Source organism: Canis lupus, chromosome 32 (assembly GCF_011100685.1).
Source record: "Canis lupus familiaris isolate Mischka breed German Shepherd chromosome 32, alternate assembly UU_Cfam_GSD_1.0, whole genome shotgun sequence".
NCBI lineage: Eukaryota > Metazoa > Chordata > Mammalia > Carnivora > Canidae > Canis > Canis lupus.
Window position 1 is genome coordinate 2,441,825 of NC_049253.1, and position 16,537 is coordinate 2,458,361.

A 16,537-nucleotide genomic window follows, 5' to 3' on the forward strand; every position below is an offset into this window, starting at 1 on the left:
CATAGCCACCTTTCTGTTCTCACAATTTCAATAAATTAAACGACAAGCACTTGCAACAAATAATACTCAGCACTCCCCACAAAAACAAGACCAACATTTATTAGAGGGATAGAACATATTCCAAGTTCATTAGACCTGCTAACAGGATTTTATTTGCCCGTTGCCCAGATTCTACCAAATTTGCCACATTTCTGCTGGTCCCTCAGTATGTGCCAGTAATAGACTATGTTCCCTGCGTTGGAGGAAGCACACAACTGCAATGAGAAACTGTGTTAAATCTTATAGAGCAATTTTCTTTGAAGTTGGAGTCCTGGTTATTGTACAAATAGAAGGTACTGAAAGAGCCAAATAATCTGAAAATTTGGTTGATTCGATGTCAAGATTTTACATATGAGTCCAGTTAAAAAAACAGTTTTAAAATCACACATATAATACATATGTGCATATAACACACAGTACTATCTTCTATTCAGTTGGTTCTGACCAGGTCAGAAAATTCCAAAAATAAATTTATGTGACATCTGGATATATTTGAGGGGGCTTGGGGAAACCTTGTATAATTGTCATTGTTCTTCTTCATTTGAGTTGGTTCATTAATTCTGATACATAGAGGAATCTTTTGGCATAGAAGGAAATTGCACAGGCGTAAAAGATGAAAAACGTCTTTTATAAAAAGCATACCCATGGCTTCAGCAGTAGAAGCTGCTGAAGCTATTTTTCTCCCCCAAAATAGTGTTTTTATCTGTATTTTTAATTGCTTTATAGTCTTCAAAAGTTCCACCCAAATAGGCCTCCTTTGAATGAGTCATGGTTTTTCTTCATGCCAAAGAACAATTTCACATACAAAGAACCATAGTATCAGGCTGCTAAATGTATTGAATTATAGAAATATGCTCCAAATAGATATGGAAAAAGAAGATAGCTTTGTTTGGCTAGTTTGTATGGCTAACTTTTTTTTTTCAACTTACATAATAACAAGAGGTGAAGAAAGTATATGAAGGCCCTGAAAGGAAGAAAATGGATTGCTAGTGGTTTGTTGTTCCTTAAGGATCTGTCTGACTCACAGATGGCATAAAAGGCCCTCAACAATTGATTGAAAGCTGTCTACATAGCCTTATCCCCTATTAGCATTTATCCTCCCCACCCCCAATTTCTGATTCCCTTTGCTGATTCCAATTCCCTTTGCTGATTCCAATTGCTGTACACTGTATGCACTGTCTCCCTCAATTGGAATGCCCAGTTTGTCATTTAAGAGTGAGTTCAGTCAATTGCTGAAAAGGGGAGCTGCCACATTTGTGCCATGAGAAAGAGAATAAGTGATATTAGAGTGGAGTGGTCCATGCCTGTTTCTAAAGGGTGACAATGTTTTGTGGTCTTCATTATATTTGCATCGTTGTAGAAATTGCCATGTTTATTGGAATTACTTAGAATTTCGCTAAAAACTGAGTTGAAATATCTCACTGCATTTCTTTTACTGGCTTTAGAAACCCAAACTAAAGCAGATTTTTTTCAACTAAAAATAATTCACCAATGCATACTTTGTGTTAGAAAAGGTCAGTGAAGAACTCATCTAAATTGGTTTAAAAATAGGGGTGTAGTGATCATGAACTAGATGAAAGAAAATGAATTTCAATCATAGAAATTTAAAGGAAAAGATTAACAATTACAGGTTAACAGTTTCTTGAGAAGCAAGGATGAAATTCACGATGATAGGAAGTGTATTATTAAATTCAAATATCTCCAAATTTCTAAGAAATTATGCTGATAGAAAGCCCAAGATAGTTTTAAATGCCCCTAAGTGGTTGGCTACCTGTTCAGGAACACCATGTAAGAAAGGGATGGGACACTTCCCTTATTTCAGGAATATTCCCAAATATTTGGGGACCAGTATATACACAATTTTTTTTTATTTCCGATTTTTAACACTGAAGGAATACTGAGGCTTTTTAGTCTCATCTTTCACTTGTGTGTTGGTGTTATGTGTCACAGGGGTGGAAAACTCTACTTTTGGAGTTGGATATATCTGGCCATTTCACTCTCCCCTTTTCTACCTGTGTGGCCTTTGGCAAATGATTTATGACCTCTAAGCCTCATGTCCTGTCCTCTAAAATGCTAGTCATAGAGTACTTATCTTGAAGGTGTTCAGAGGAAATTAAATCATATTATACAAGGAGAGCATTTAGTGCACAATACACATTCAATGTATGTTGTTTATTGTCGTTACTGCCCTGCCTCCATTTTTTTTTTAATAAGCTATGGTCCTACTACTCAACTATAATGTGAAAATTATGAAACCACTGGGCCACATTTTTCTCATTAAAAGAGGAAGGCCCTCTTTTCTGCTTTCACTGTAGATTTTTGGGATTCAGTCTTGTGAGGGTTCTGTGACTTCTGTCTTAATATCTCTTCCTGCTCTTGCTTCCCTCCTGATCTGTCCAAACATCTCCACCAGTGCCATGTGGCTCCAACCTATAAATCACTGAGAGTTAGTGGGAAATCTCTTTTTAAAAGAGCTTTAGATAAAGACAACACAAATTGGCCCCCAAGTTTACATTCTGTACTGGAAAGAACATTGGAAATGTTCTTACATGGAAAAGCTTGTGCTGAGACGTAGGTAGTGTGTTTTGGAAGGCAGACTATCAGGATACAGAGGGTTTAGTCATAATGATTAATTCTTGACTGACTTTTCTCTTCCAAATCTTTTAATGTGAAATTAAGCACATATTATTTTATCATCTGGGGCCAAAGTTCTAAAATACTAGACATTTTAGTTTAAAAAGGTAATTCTCTGTCATTAATCCTGATTGGAAGTCACATCTTAGTTCTAGGAACTGTAATCCGAATCAAGATTTTCCTAGTGTTGGGCATGGACCAAAAGGGACCTAGGAATATGGCTATGTTACTATAAAATGTAAGTCAGATATTTAGAACACAAGTGGGATTAATTAGTCTCACAATTGAACCCTTCATCTCCACCTCTCAGCCCTACCAGATATGCTCTTTCCAGGGTTCCTCCATGTCATTCAATGACACTCTCACCATCAGCCAATGAGTGGCTACGTAGAAAAAGTTAAGTGTTGTTCTTGACACCTGTCTCCTCATTCTGTCCTAAAACCAGGCTGTATTATCATAGCCTATCAGTACTACCTCTAGTATATATCTTACACTTTTCTCCAACTCAGTCATCACCATTACCCTGGTCTAATCTACCATTTTATTCCATGGGCTTCTAGTACAGGCTCCTAACTCTTCTACCTATTTCCTCTCCTGCTACATTCAATCCATTTTCTACCTAGCGGCCAAAGTAATACTTAAAAGTCACAAATATGATCCTATAACTTTCTATTCAAAATCTATCCTTGGTTTCCCCTTGCACTTATGATAAAATACAAAATTCTTATGATAGTTTCAAGCTTAGTGTAGTATGACCCTGACTTTTCTCTACAGTATCATTTTGCACTATCCTCCCCCCTTCAACGTATTTTAGTCATGTTAATCTTTTCTTGAAATCCACCAAGCACTTTCCTACCTTAGCATCATCTTCTATATGGTTTTCTCAGCCTGGAATGTTTCTACTCCAACTCTTCCCCTGGAGAAATGGGATACCTCTCTTTTGGTAATTTATTCTGGCATATCTAAAAGAAGCCTTCACTGACAAGTCCTGATCTAAATTGAGTCTGCACTGGGACACCTGGGTGGTTCAGTGGTTAAGCGTCTGCCTTTGGCTTGGGGCGTGATCCTGGAGAACCGGGATCAAGTCCCATATCCGGCTCCTTGCATGGAGCCTGCTTCTCCCTCTGCCTGTGTCTCTGCCTGTGTCTCTGTGTCTTTCATGAATAAATAAATATAATCTTAAAAAAATTGAGTCTATATTAAGACTTCTTATAGCCTTCGTTTCTTTATCATAGTACATAGCATGATTTGTAAGTGAATATTGTTCTGTATAATTATTTCTTAATGTCTGTCTTCCTCACTAAACAATAGACTGCACACATTCTGGGTTATGTTTCATCCACTGCTATAGACCCAGTATCTTGCCAATAGCAAGCACTCAATAAATATTAGTGAGTAAGCGTGTGAACTGATTCTGACCACCTCCCTCTCGTGCCAACTTCCTCAATGATCTCAGCTAAACTCTCGGTTCACCTGCAGACATATGGTAATGTACAGGGAAATTTAATACTTCTATAAGTAATATTTGAAAACACTTTTGAGGCTGTAATTAAAAATTATTCAAGTGCAAAACATTTATTATTATGAACTTGTATATTTATACTATAGAATAAAAATTGTAAGATTTTCATAAATTGTGCCTTTAAATACTTCCAAATAGAGAATGTGAATATAATACATTTTTATTAAGCAAAAAGAGATGTTATATTTCTTAGAAAAATTCCCCAAAGAAACTAAAAGAAAAAAAGAGAAAAAAATTAGTATTCAGGTATTTGAGCAACACAGTTAACTTCAACACTGAAGAATCATTGTTTATTATAAACTTTGATAATACTTACTAAAATTCTTGCCAGTATAAGAATGGTACTTTACTTTATTTTAATGAATATAGTTTACACATGATGTTACATTAATTTCAGGTGTACAACTTAGTGATTTGACATGTTTATACATTATGCTATGCTCACCACAAGTATAGCTACTATCTGTCCCATTACCTTATTACATTGCTATTACAATATCATCGACTCTATTCTTATGCTCTACTTGCTCTACTTTGAGGCAGGTGATATTTGCCTGACGTCCAGGTAAGAGAAGAGAACTGGAGATTGAGTTCAATCATATGGCCAGTGATTCAATCAATTGTGCCTATGAAATGAAACTCCAATAAAAACTCTGGACACCAAGGTCTAAGTGAGCTTCCCTGGTTGGTGGTATTCTTATGGGTCCAGAAATCCCAGGAGGGGATATTCTTTGTCTACGGCTAACAAAAGTCTTTGGATTAAAGTGTTAAAGGTGTTAATAATGAAATTTTCTGAAATAGAACTGACATTATAGTAAGTCATAAAACAGAAGTGTGGCCTTACTACTCTGAACTTACTCAGCTCTGGAAAAGAATATATAGTGTTTTACCAACTACATAGTGAGAAGAATCTTATTCTTCCCATATCTAAAGATACCCAAATCCATGATAATGGAATGGTAGGTGTCTACCAGAGAGTCTGAGAGATAGGAAGACCAGAGTATCATGGAGAAAGCACAGATATAGGAGTCTTGGGCTCAATTTCAGTGCTACCCTTCATTAGCTGTATGACTTTTGGCAGATCTCACTAAGACTCACTTCACTTGCTTGCCAAGTAGGGGTAATAAAATTATTTATAAAGAGTTGTAGGGAGTGACAGATATAATATAAACATTATTGGTCAATTACTATGTAATTTTCTTTCATTTTATTAACATTATTCTCTTTCTGTTTTCAACAACAAAAAAGACAAGGAAAAATGGTAAACTAAATCCTTCCACATCACTTCTACCCTTCAAAAATGTCTTTAGAGGTATTATTTAAGAGAAGATATTCCTAAAAGAAGACACACTATCACTATCAACCTTATCTAGAAAAAGTTTTACAAAAAGGTATGTATTTTTTTTCTGGAAAAAGTAATTGATATTATATATTAAATGGGAGCTAAATTACTCTTGGCATACCATAAATTTTTGATAAGACTGTACTAACAATATCAATAAAAACCCTCCTTGACATCACATAGTCCCCTTCAAATACTACCCCAAGTCAATAGCTTGGTTATTTGAAAAACTTACAAGAAATTTAGTATGCCAAATGCATTATGAAATTCCAGTAACAAAAGTTAAGTTAATAATTCAGGACCAATACTGAAATTTAACCTTCATTTTCACTGGTAACCTCTAAGAAGGAATTACCTGGGGGAGAAAAGAGATTTTCTTCTAGTCTTACCCAATAATTATGTATTTCAAGTAAGTCTCTATTTAACAGAGCATACTGTTTTCCTCTCCTCAAGTTCTCTTCAGAATTTCTGAAGTGTCGTCACATCATTGTTGAGTGTTTCATAAGCAAACACACGACTAAGGGTGTACTTTTATAAGAATACTCAAAGGAATGATGTAAACACTTGTACCTTGCACTGGCTAGGCTAACTTTTTTTAATTGCTGGAATTTCTTCAAGTCAATACATGAAGGAGTTTGTAGAAATATAAAAAAATGAATTTTTGAAGATTTTTTAAATGCTGTAGCAAAATAATCAAAAATAAAATTATCTGGAGACACAATAGAGAAATTGGAGGGTTTAGTTTAATTCAGCTTTCTCAGAGTGTGAAGCAAGTTTTATGTGGACCTTTGAGGTCCTCCAGAGGTAATAAAGCTATAAAGTAATTCAGGGACAGGCTCAAATTCCCAAGGTACTTGAAAACACATTTAATCTTTCTTTTTTTTTTTTTTTTTTTTTTTACATTTAATCTTTCTAAAGATGCACAGGGTTGGTTACAGTAGGAATCTTCAAGTCTGCATAGTACCAATTTTAATTGAAATTTAATATTCCAGAATGAAGAGAATAGTTGATATTGTGCTTTGTTAGAACTACTACATAGCCTCTGGTATTATTTATAATAGCCACCAGGACAGTTAACACTTGTGGTGCTGGTTGCATGTACACAAGAAATTACATAAATTATATAAACAGCTACTTAAAATAATTGTAAAAAGTCAGATTTTAATATTCTGAATTTGTTTAAGAAAACTCTTTAGGGAAGTAATAACATTCTGATGATAAGGTTTTGGTGACATCAGTCAATGTCAGTATTGACGGCATGGCAATTTTCGATTATACAAACCACGCTGGTTACATGGGCTTTGGAGCTTGACAGATCTGGGATCAAATCCTTTCTCAGCTTTCACTGGCTGTGTTATTTAAGAAAATTAAATAAGCACTCTGAGCCTCACTTTCTGCATTTTTAATATTGGGCTGAAGAGCCTCACCAGTGGTTGTGAGGATATTAACTGAGGACACGTGAAAAGCACTAAGCACAATGTCTGGTAAATACCTGGAGGCTCAAATTTCTCTTCCGACATTTTGTCTGGAGACTCTAGAAGTTTTCTAATTGAAATTCAAGGTTCTGTTTCATGTAGAGGAATTGAATAATAGAATTTCAAGTCTCATAATGTTCCTTGAACTGAGCATAAATTAAAGGGAAAGAATGGAGAATTAAGGAGGTTAGTATGGATGTTGCTGCAATGATCCAGGTGCGGGATGAAAAATATAAGAGTGGGGATAGAAAGTTTTGAAATGGAGCAGGATATGGTGCAAAGAAAGAACTCATAGAAATTCTTAAGTGACTGTAGACATGGAATGGGAGATATGAAAATACCAAAGCAAATGCAAGGTTAGCATTTGAGAGAACTTTACTGTCATTTCTTCTTTTGCCATCACTTCCATCCCTGCCATGTTTATGAAAACCTCTTAGAAAACAAATGCCCCTTGCATTTTAACTAAATGTAAGGCACTCAAAAAGGAAGGAGCAGTCAAAATTTAGTAGCAGCATGCCTGGATCTGTAAATAAACCTTTCCCCAGCTCCATTCCCACATCTGACTCCAGCCCACCAATAAGAGTTTCTTGGAGAATTCATAAAGGCTTTTAGTTCATTTTGTGTCCAAATAAATTTGGGCAGTGAGGGACTATTTTCATGTAGGACATATACTAAATTTATCTTTCTTTTTACAAAACCAGTTTAAATCACCATATATGCGCTGGAGATGCAATGTAGACTTTTTTTTTTTTTTTTTTTTTTTAAGAGAAAAAAGGAAAGGAATTGAAGAATCCTCTTCCACATTCTCCAGTTTGTTAGGGAGCATGAAGTCTATAGGAATATAGAATGGAAAAAAGTAATCTGGAAAGACATTTACAAAGAAAAGGATTCTAAGTTCCTGAGGTAATCAAGACCACTTTCAAAAGTGTAATGATGTATCTCAATGAGAAAAACTGCTGTGCCACTGTAGATATGGACAGGGGGCAGTGTCCTCATGCAGGTGAAGTACTGAGCTTCTAAGGAAAAACAGCAGTTCAGACTCACATACTTTAAGTAGGCAGGCACAGATAGGAAATTGGGAGGCTCAAACCTTGATGTTATTTTTGCCCTGTTATTACTTTTTACTTCCTCATCATCCATCCAATAAGAAGCCCAATTGATTCTATTTCAGAAGTAGTTTTCACATTGCTCTTCTTTATAATCTCACTTATGCTGGTTAGTGAAAGCTAAAGCTATTTCCTCTCCTTTAATTACTTCCACAGTAATCCAATTTGTCGACCTACCTCCAGACCCTCTGCTTCTCTCTTACCTCAACACTCCCACTCCCATGTCCTGTGTGGAAGTGAAAGAACTCTGGGAATGAGAGGACAGTGTCATCTTGGAGTTCAAAATGCTTAAAGTATGTATTTCTGAAAGTAATTGGATACGAAATTTCAATTTAGGAAAAGCAGATTTTAAAACATTCTGAGGAAAAAAAGCTGAAACAATGGCCAGGATACACTACAGGAGTATAGCTAAAGAAGGATAGGGGATTCCAAAAAATGTAGTTCTTTTCTGAGAATTATAATTATTCAAAACAAGGACGAAAACATATGTTTAACATGGCAATTAAGAGTCAGAAACTTCTGAATTCAAGTGCCAGATTTGTGGCTTAGCTGTGTGGTTTGGAGCAATTACTAAACCTCTTCAAACATCAGCTTTGTTCTGTAAAATGGAGATGACATCAGGAGGGTTGTGATGAAGGTTAAATATGATTAATAAGAGAAAAAATAAGATTATTAATTAAGAGTTCCAGCCACTTAGTGAAGGGTCAGTATTATTATGTATTTAGTATTCTAAAGAAACTAACTACTTACAGGGCCCTCACATACACACACGGGTACATGAGATGAAAGGAAGTACACATAACCAAGCACAAAAGCAACTAACAAAATAAAAAAGGTAAAAAAACATGTGAAGGAGGCTGAAGTTTAAAATGAGTTTATTTTCCATAAATTGCTAATTAAAAACAACTCTAGTCAGCAAAAGACACACAAGGAATATCATTCCATGTTCACAGTGGGAGAGAGGGTAGCTGAAATACTTTGATGATCTGGAAAAAAAGCAGAAATGTCCAGTATCTCTTCTGATTCTACTTTCCCTATCAAGGAACACAGCTTTTCAAACACATATGATGGTACAAACATAAACATAGAGGGAAGACATGCTGAACTAAATTGTTAACTATTATAAACTAAAGTGTTTCAATATTTTCCAGGTTCAGAAGAGCACGTATTAAGGTAATTAAAAAATTGTAGATTTTTAAATTAACTCTAGAAATGCTCTTTTGAGCTTGTTCAGCTTGATCAATAACTTGATGAAGATGCAAAAGTCATGCTGATAAAATACACTTGTAAGATATATGCATGACAGAAAAAGAGGAAGATGTAATGCATGCTAAATAACAGAAACAATCTTTATAGTATATTGATATACTGAACCACTGAACACATAACAAATATGAAATGTTATAGGGACAGTATTAATCTCAAAGCTAGCATTTATTAGATCAAAACAAATACCTGAAAACTTAATAAATGACTCATGGACAGAATGTCTGGCAGACACAAGTGTGATATGTTGGTTTATAAATGTGTGGTCTTTGGCTACATAAATAGAAGTAAAGTATACCTGAAGGGAAAAACATTTTACTGTTTTCTGTTCTAATAATGGTCAGATTGGGGCAACATATATTGGGAAGCAGAATGACAAGTGAGAAGTTGTACAATTATGGCAGCTGGTATGATGACGGGATTTGAAAATCCGTGGAATGCTTCAAGATACATAACTTAGAGGCATATATAATTGTATTAATCGTGCCTTTTTATTTTCTATATTTCTGCTGCTTTGACATCTGAGACCTCGCTGACTGTGCAAAGACTCCTTCCCCCAGGGCTATCCAATTCCTAGAGATAATTAAACACCCACCCCAGAGTATGCTCTTCAGCACAAGCCAACCAGTTCAGGGTTCCTACTCTCAACCACTTCCTTCTTAAGCTGAGCTGCTATCTTCCTGCTCTAATCACCTCAGGGCCAGCTATAACACAACTGGAAAGAGCCCTTTTACAACGGTGATCATTACAATTGTCATCCAATTAGCCAATCCTAAACCTGTTTACCCTGCCTTGTCTTGCCTTTCCTGTAGAAACCACAGAAAAGGCTCTTGCCCATGCATTCCTGTTACTGTTTCTAGACTGACTCTAGTGCTACCCCATGGGGACCTGGGCAGTGTGGGGTGCTCTTTTCTCTTTGGGAACTGTGAATATCAAACTATACTTTCAGTGGCAGTCCTCTCCTGATCTGATGATCCCACCACATCCGAATAAAAATAAAACCTACATTTTTAAAAAATATTTATTTATTTATTTATTTATTTATTTATTTATTTATTTATTTATGATAGACACAGAGAGAGAGAGAGAGAGAGAGAGAGAGAGAGGCGGAGACACAGGCAGAGGGAGAAGCAGGCTCCATGCCGAGAGCCCGACGCGGGACTCGATCCTGGGACTCCAGGATCACACCCTGGGCCAAAGGCAGGCGCCAAACCGCTGAACCACCCAGGGATCCCCTAAAACCTACATTTTTACACAATAATGATAAAATCTTAAGATCTGGAAGGAATATTTATTTATATTTTCATTTACCAAACTTTGAGCATCTATTGGGTGTCAATTACAATTCTGTGAACACAGCTACTAGATCAGAAGAACAACTCTACTTGAATGTGTAGGATTGTACTCCCTCTTCCATAGCTTATTTTCTGAATACACTCATTCAAGTTCCTTGTAAATCGTAAAATTGATTATATTCAGGGGTAATATGCAAAGTATTTATCAGCCAGCATGCTATACAACTGATCACTCATAACTGTTGCCAGCTGTAGAGCTGGAGATGGATGCTGGTGACTCTGAGCCAGGCCCCTTTAGTTGCTAAGCAGTTGGGAGGTTTGCGACATCCTGGGGGAGGGTCTGAGGTGGTAGTGGGGATACTGGTAGTAGCACTGGCACATTTCAATATTGTAATCATTGGCATGGCCATACTAGCACTTTTAAGTTGAATATTAGTCCTGATAATATATCCCTTGGTCTTCTTTTCTGGTTCTTATCTTTACCAAGTTCCTTCAGCCATTGTTTTTATGAAGTAAATTATAGACATCACCATATTATTCATCATGATCTGAATAATGGATAGTGTCTTTCTTAAACTATGCTACTTAGATAACACCAGAAGTGGTTTACCAGCTCAGAGTAGACTTTTACATCCTGATTTGAACTCTATTTTTATTAGGGACACTAGAATTGTGCTTTGTTTTCAATATCAATAAAATAAAAATCTAATGTGTCTTTTTACAAAGTGCTTCACTGAAGTGTAAATGATACAATTCATTCATTCTCTAGCTGGCAAGCAAACTAATTAAAAGATTATCATATATTCCTTAAGCCAGCAAGTCTTTCAATATATTTTAAATTATATTTTGATACTGTAATCTTTATTTCCATATTAGAAAAGTTAATGTGCTCACTAATCTAAAAAGTTGCATACTTGACAATAGACATTTCAGCTAATGTGAATTAGCAGTTCTGCTGAACTTGGAAAAGAAGGAGGGGCAAAGGACACTATTTGAAGGAATAATGATAATGCAGTTAAAAAGTACAATCCTCAGCAAGATTTCATGTTTTCAGGATCAGAAACATTGTTCTACTATTACTAATTTTAATACTATTGTCTGTAACAGTGAAGTCTTATCTGATATTGGCAATGAGTTCTATGGTGAAAATTTCTACTAATTATTTTATCATTAAAATTAAGCCATCATAATTTACCAAAAATGTTAGATCTAATTCTTCAACTGAGAGTATATATATTGATGATTTTTTGAGGCTTAAGTGCAATGTTACTTACTTATTGAATGGAATTTTGTGCAATTTTAAAAGCTATACAATAGGTACCTCAAACTGTGTTGTAGGTCATTAACAAATGTTACAATTAATTGTTGCCTCAGATATGGTACCTTTCAAAAAAAAACCCCAGCCTTGTTAACATTTCATTTTAATACCTGAATTAGCCCATATTTGAAAACAAAAAATGTTTTCTAATCAGCTGTATTTCCTGGTGGCTGTAACCATCAAATGCAGGTTTGCTTACAGGATTTACTTGACCTTCCATAATAAGCTATTAGACAGACCTTTCAAAGCTAAATTAAAATGGACATCAAATTCCCTTGTGAGACAGAAGTGTCCACATTGTGCAAAAGGATAACAGATCAGATGCAACTGCTAAAACTCAATGAAAATAACAGGTGTTTGGCTATAGATGGTGATAGAGAATGCTCACACAAAAGAGTTTTACATCATATTCTCAGATTCTCTTAGTTGGAAACGTACTTTAAATGTTTTCTAACTCAATCACTCATTTTTTTTTTAAGATTTTATTTATTCATGAGAGAGAGAGAGAGACAGGCAGAAGCAGGCTCCACGCAGGGAGCCTGATGTGGGACTCCATCCCAGGGACTCCAGAACCACACCCTGGGCCGAAGGCGGTGCTAAACCGCTGAGCCACTGGGGCTGCCCCTCACTCATTTGAATATTGAATTTTATCCACAAGCTCCAATCTCGTTTGAATACCCAGTTACTCCCAGAGCAGCACATTGCTTCTTTGTATATTCTTTCACTTCCTTCACTGGGAGAAACACGAATGCTCATTTTTAAATTCAGAGCCTCCAAGCTGGTGGAGAAAAGCAGGATGTCCCCCAATTTTGACATGCACTATTATTAGCACAGGTTAAGCTTTTGTTTGTTTTGTCTAGTGAGTTGATAGTTGAGGCAAAATTTCCTCCAGAATAGTTTCCATTGAATTAAAGTAGCCTCTCTATCCATGACAAAATATACTAATTCATGTAGAAAGGTTCTCAGGGGATCCCTGGGTGGCGCAGCGGTTTGGCCCCTGCCTTTGGCCCAGGGCACGATCCTGGAGACCCGGGATCGAATCCCACGTTGGGCTCCTGGTGCATGGAGCCTGCTTCTCCCTCTGCCTGTGTCTCTGCCTCTCTCTCTCTCTCTCTGTGTGACTATCATAAATAAAATAAACTGAAACTTTAAAAAAAAAAAAAAAGAAAGGTTCTCAGATTTAGTTGTTTGTCTCCCAACATTTTACAAACTCTGCCTATCTTAGGGAACCTCAGGGAAAATTTGCTCTAGGAATTCCACCTCTAGTTCTCAATTTCCCTTATGTTATCAGAATTACCACATATTCCTTTGGATTACCAGGCAGAAGGGAAATCTAGATTTACTGTTTTGAATTGGGTTGACAGGCTAGTGAGAAAGTCTGGGGGAGGTTACAATTCATGCAGTTTTAAAAGACCTGGATTTCTGGGCTTAATTCTACCCTTAGTGAGCTTTGTAATCCTGAGTCACTTTATTTCTCTGGTTTTCAGTTATCTATAAAGTGAGAATAAATATACCATTTTTTTAGGTTGTTATAAATATTAAAGGAAATAATACACAATATATAAAAAACTAAAATCCTTTTCTCCATATCTCTTTACATTTAGTAGCAAAGCAGCTTTGTAACCCTAATGCCTTAATGGACAGTAAAAGAGTTAACATTTGTTTAGAAAATGTGTAGAATTTACACGAACCAAATGTTATGCAATACAGAATAAGCTTTTAAACTTGAGGATTTTGTTCCTCTTCCTGTCACTCTAAACACGTCAGGAGCCAAGGTAAAAATTGAAGAAGGCAGTTTTCTGATGCCGAATATATAATGATAAAAACAACAGGTGCATTTCTACTATTTGTAAAGTGCTAGTCACTGTTCCCAATCCTTTTTCATACATACTCTCTTTCATGTGGTTATGGCTGGGAGGAAATGGGCCTGGATTTAATCTTTTTTTCTGGTCTGTCTCCCCTCCCCCCCAAAAAAAATCCATGGGACCTATATTTGATTAAACATTAAAGAACACATTTGGCCTTATTTCTGAAGATTTCTGAAGATCTTCCATGACTGTTCTCTACTGTCTTGAGCACCAAAATTTGGGTTGTCAACTTGTAGTTAGGAATGGTATTCTTAAGAAAGTGGCCTCTGCTTGGCACTTGAGGAGTAGGACCAAATTTCAGTTCTGAATTATTCTTCCAATTCATGATGCTTTTTTTTAGTTGAGAATTCTAAAAAATGTATGTAATCCCTGTGCATGTCTGTTTTTACTATATGTACTTTGAAGCATTTATTATTTTAAGTACAAACATAACCTTCACTGATTCATTCATTCAAGTAAGACTAGAATACCTATTACCTAGGTACTGTTTTCGTGGCAGAGGAATATACAGATAGTAATGAATGTATTTCATCAAATTTGCCTTAATAAACTTTTTATTAACCCAAAACAACAGCAAATACCAAAACTTTCCTGCTTACTTCCCAGTTTTTAATCTTTTATTAGTACTTTCTTTCACTCTTTTTACATATTTTCTTCTTTCACAAATTTCTTTCTCCACAGATTAAAGAAGGAAATACAAAGTAATTTTCTTCTTCATATTCTCTCTTGCTGTTTTATGTTGCTTATATCAGCAAATCTTAGACTCTTGAAGATGACAGAATTAATGTTTGCTGCATTGAGATAGGGTTTTTAGTGCTCTCTATTAAAAACTGTGGCATTTACACAGTCTTGCATGCATGCTGTTTACTATTCTATTATCTATCTATCTATCTATCTATCTATCTATCTATCTATCATCTATCTGTCCACCATCTCTCCTTTATCCATTCATCTGTCAGTGGACTTCTGGGCTCTTTCCATATATATTTTGCTGCTACAACCTTGTGCCCCTCTCTCTCGCTCCTCATCATCTGGGACCCCTATTACCCAGATATTACTTCACTTTATGAAATCACCAAGTTCTCTATGTCTCCCTTTGTGATCTAGTGATTTTCTTTCTTCTTGTCAGCTTCCTTTTTTCCCCATCATTTTATCTTCTATATCACTGACTTGCTCTTCTGCCTCATTCACCCTCATTTTTATGCCCTCCATTTGGGGCTGCATCTCAATAATAGCATGTTTAATTTCAGCCTGAACAGATGTTAGTTCTTTTATTTCTACAGTAAGGGATTTTCTAGTGTCTACTATGCTTTTTTCAAGCCCAGCTAGTATCTTTGCAATCGTTTCAAATTCTAGTTCAGACATCTTACTTATATCCATATTGATTAAATCCCTGGCAGTGAATACTACTTCCTGTTCTTTCTTTTGGTGTGAATTCCTCCATCTTATCATTTTGTCCAGAAAAGAATATAAGAAAGAGACAAACACAACAGTAACAATGACAACAGAAAAAAACCACCAGAAAAAAACAAAACCAAAACCAAACAAAAATACAAATAAGAAACAAAACACTAGATCCTAGGTGTGTTTTGATCTGCTTGTTAAAAGAAACTAGATCCCAAAATAAGAAAAAAACCTATAAATTAAAAAATATATATAACATATGCATAAAAATAAAAAAGAATAAAAAAGAATTGAAAAAATATGAGAATAACTGAAAAAATACTACTGAAAGACTAAAGAATAAAAAATAAAGCCCCAATGAATGCTATATACTGTTTTCCCCAAGAGTTGAAACTCTGCAGCCCTCAACGATCAGTAAATGTGGTGAGAGCTAGTCTTCTGGGGGAGGGGCCTGTTGCGCTGATTCTCTGGCGCACTTGGCCTATTGCACATGCGCAGCCTCCCTTGCCAGGAGGCTGGGCACAACGTAAGCACCTCCAGATTGCACTATGTGGCGCTGTTTTGCTCCCTGAAGGCTATCAGCACTGGGCAAGGATCCCTAGACCTGAAAATTCATGTCTACAACTCTTCAAAATCCTCCTAGAAGAGCAGTCAATCGCTCTGGTCTACCCGGTTTCCTTCAGAACTCTGTCCATCTGGCCTGTGACTGAGCGTTTTTATCTCAGGCACAAGACTGAGTTTCAAAATTCCTAATTTTACAGACTCCTGTGATGAGGCCCTGTACAGTTTCACCCCAGGGAGAGAGGAAGGGTCTCTGCCAGGAAAGTGGTCACACGATCATGCAGTGGTTTGCAGTTTATGGCAACACGGGGCAGAGCTGGCACCTAGATTTACTGTTCTTAGTCACTTCCCTTCTCCTGTGCCTGGGAACTCTGCTCCATTTGGGAACCACCATTTTTCTTGGGACCTTAGGCATCCTGAGATCACACTGTTAGACCTGGAATTCTATCCTGCTCTGCCACTTGAGCACCTTCAAGCTAGGGACATCCTTCACTGCATCAGATTTTGCGTTCTGCAGCTTACAGTACACCTTGCAGTAGCCTCCGTAAGCAGGCTCCCTCCCCTCCACCATATCTTCAAATATATCACACTGGATTCAAGTCTCTGCACCACCTATCTTTCATAAAGTGGTCGTCTTTCTACTTGTAGGATTGCAGCATTTCTTTTCTCAGATATCCGTTTGATGTCACAGGTGTTCAGAATGATTT

General features: G+C 36.4%; 1 protein-coding gene and 1 long non-coding RNA gene across 22 annotated transcripts in view; one reads left to right on the plus strand and one right to left on the minus strand.

The window, feature by feature from the left end:
- Positions 1-16,537, plus strand: part of LOC102152366 — a 146,381-nt gene that overhangs the window by 112,798 nt on the left and 17,046 nt on the right. For 18 of the 19 annotated variants that reach the window (XR_005382587.1, XR_005382594.1, XR_005382595.1 and 15 more), the window contains 2 exons: positions 5,444-5,586; positions 8,275-8,411. This is a non-coding gene — a long non-coding RNA (uncharacterized LOC102152366). Of the gene's footprint in view, positions 1-5,443; positions 5,587-8,274; positions 8,412-9,269; positions 9,292-16,537 lie in introns of all 19 variants that reach the window. The other variant, XR_005382584.1, reaches the window with a different exon arrangement.
- The window catches only part of NDST3 (N-deacetylase and N-sulfotransferase 3), a 171,526-nt gene that overhangs the window by 94,225 nt on the left and 60,764 nt on the right, over positions 1-16,537 (minus strand). The gene's annotated exons all lie outside the window — the stretch shown is intronic.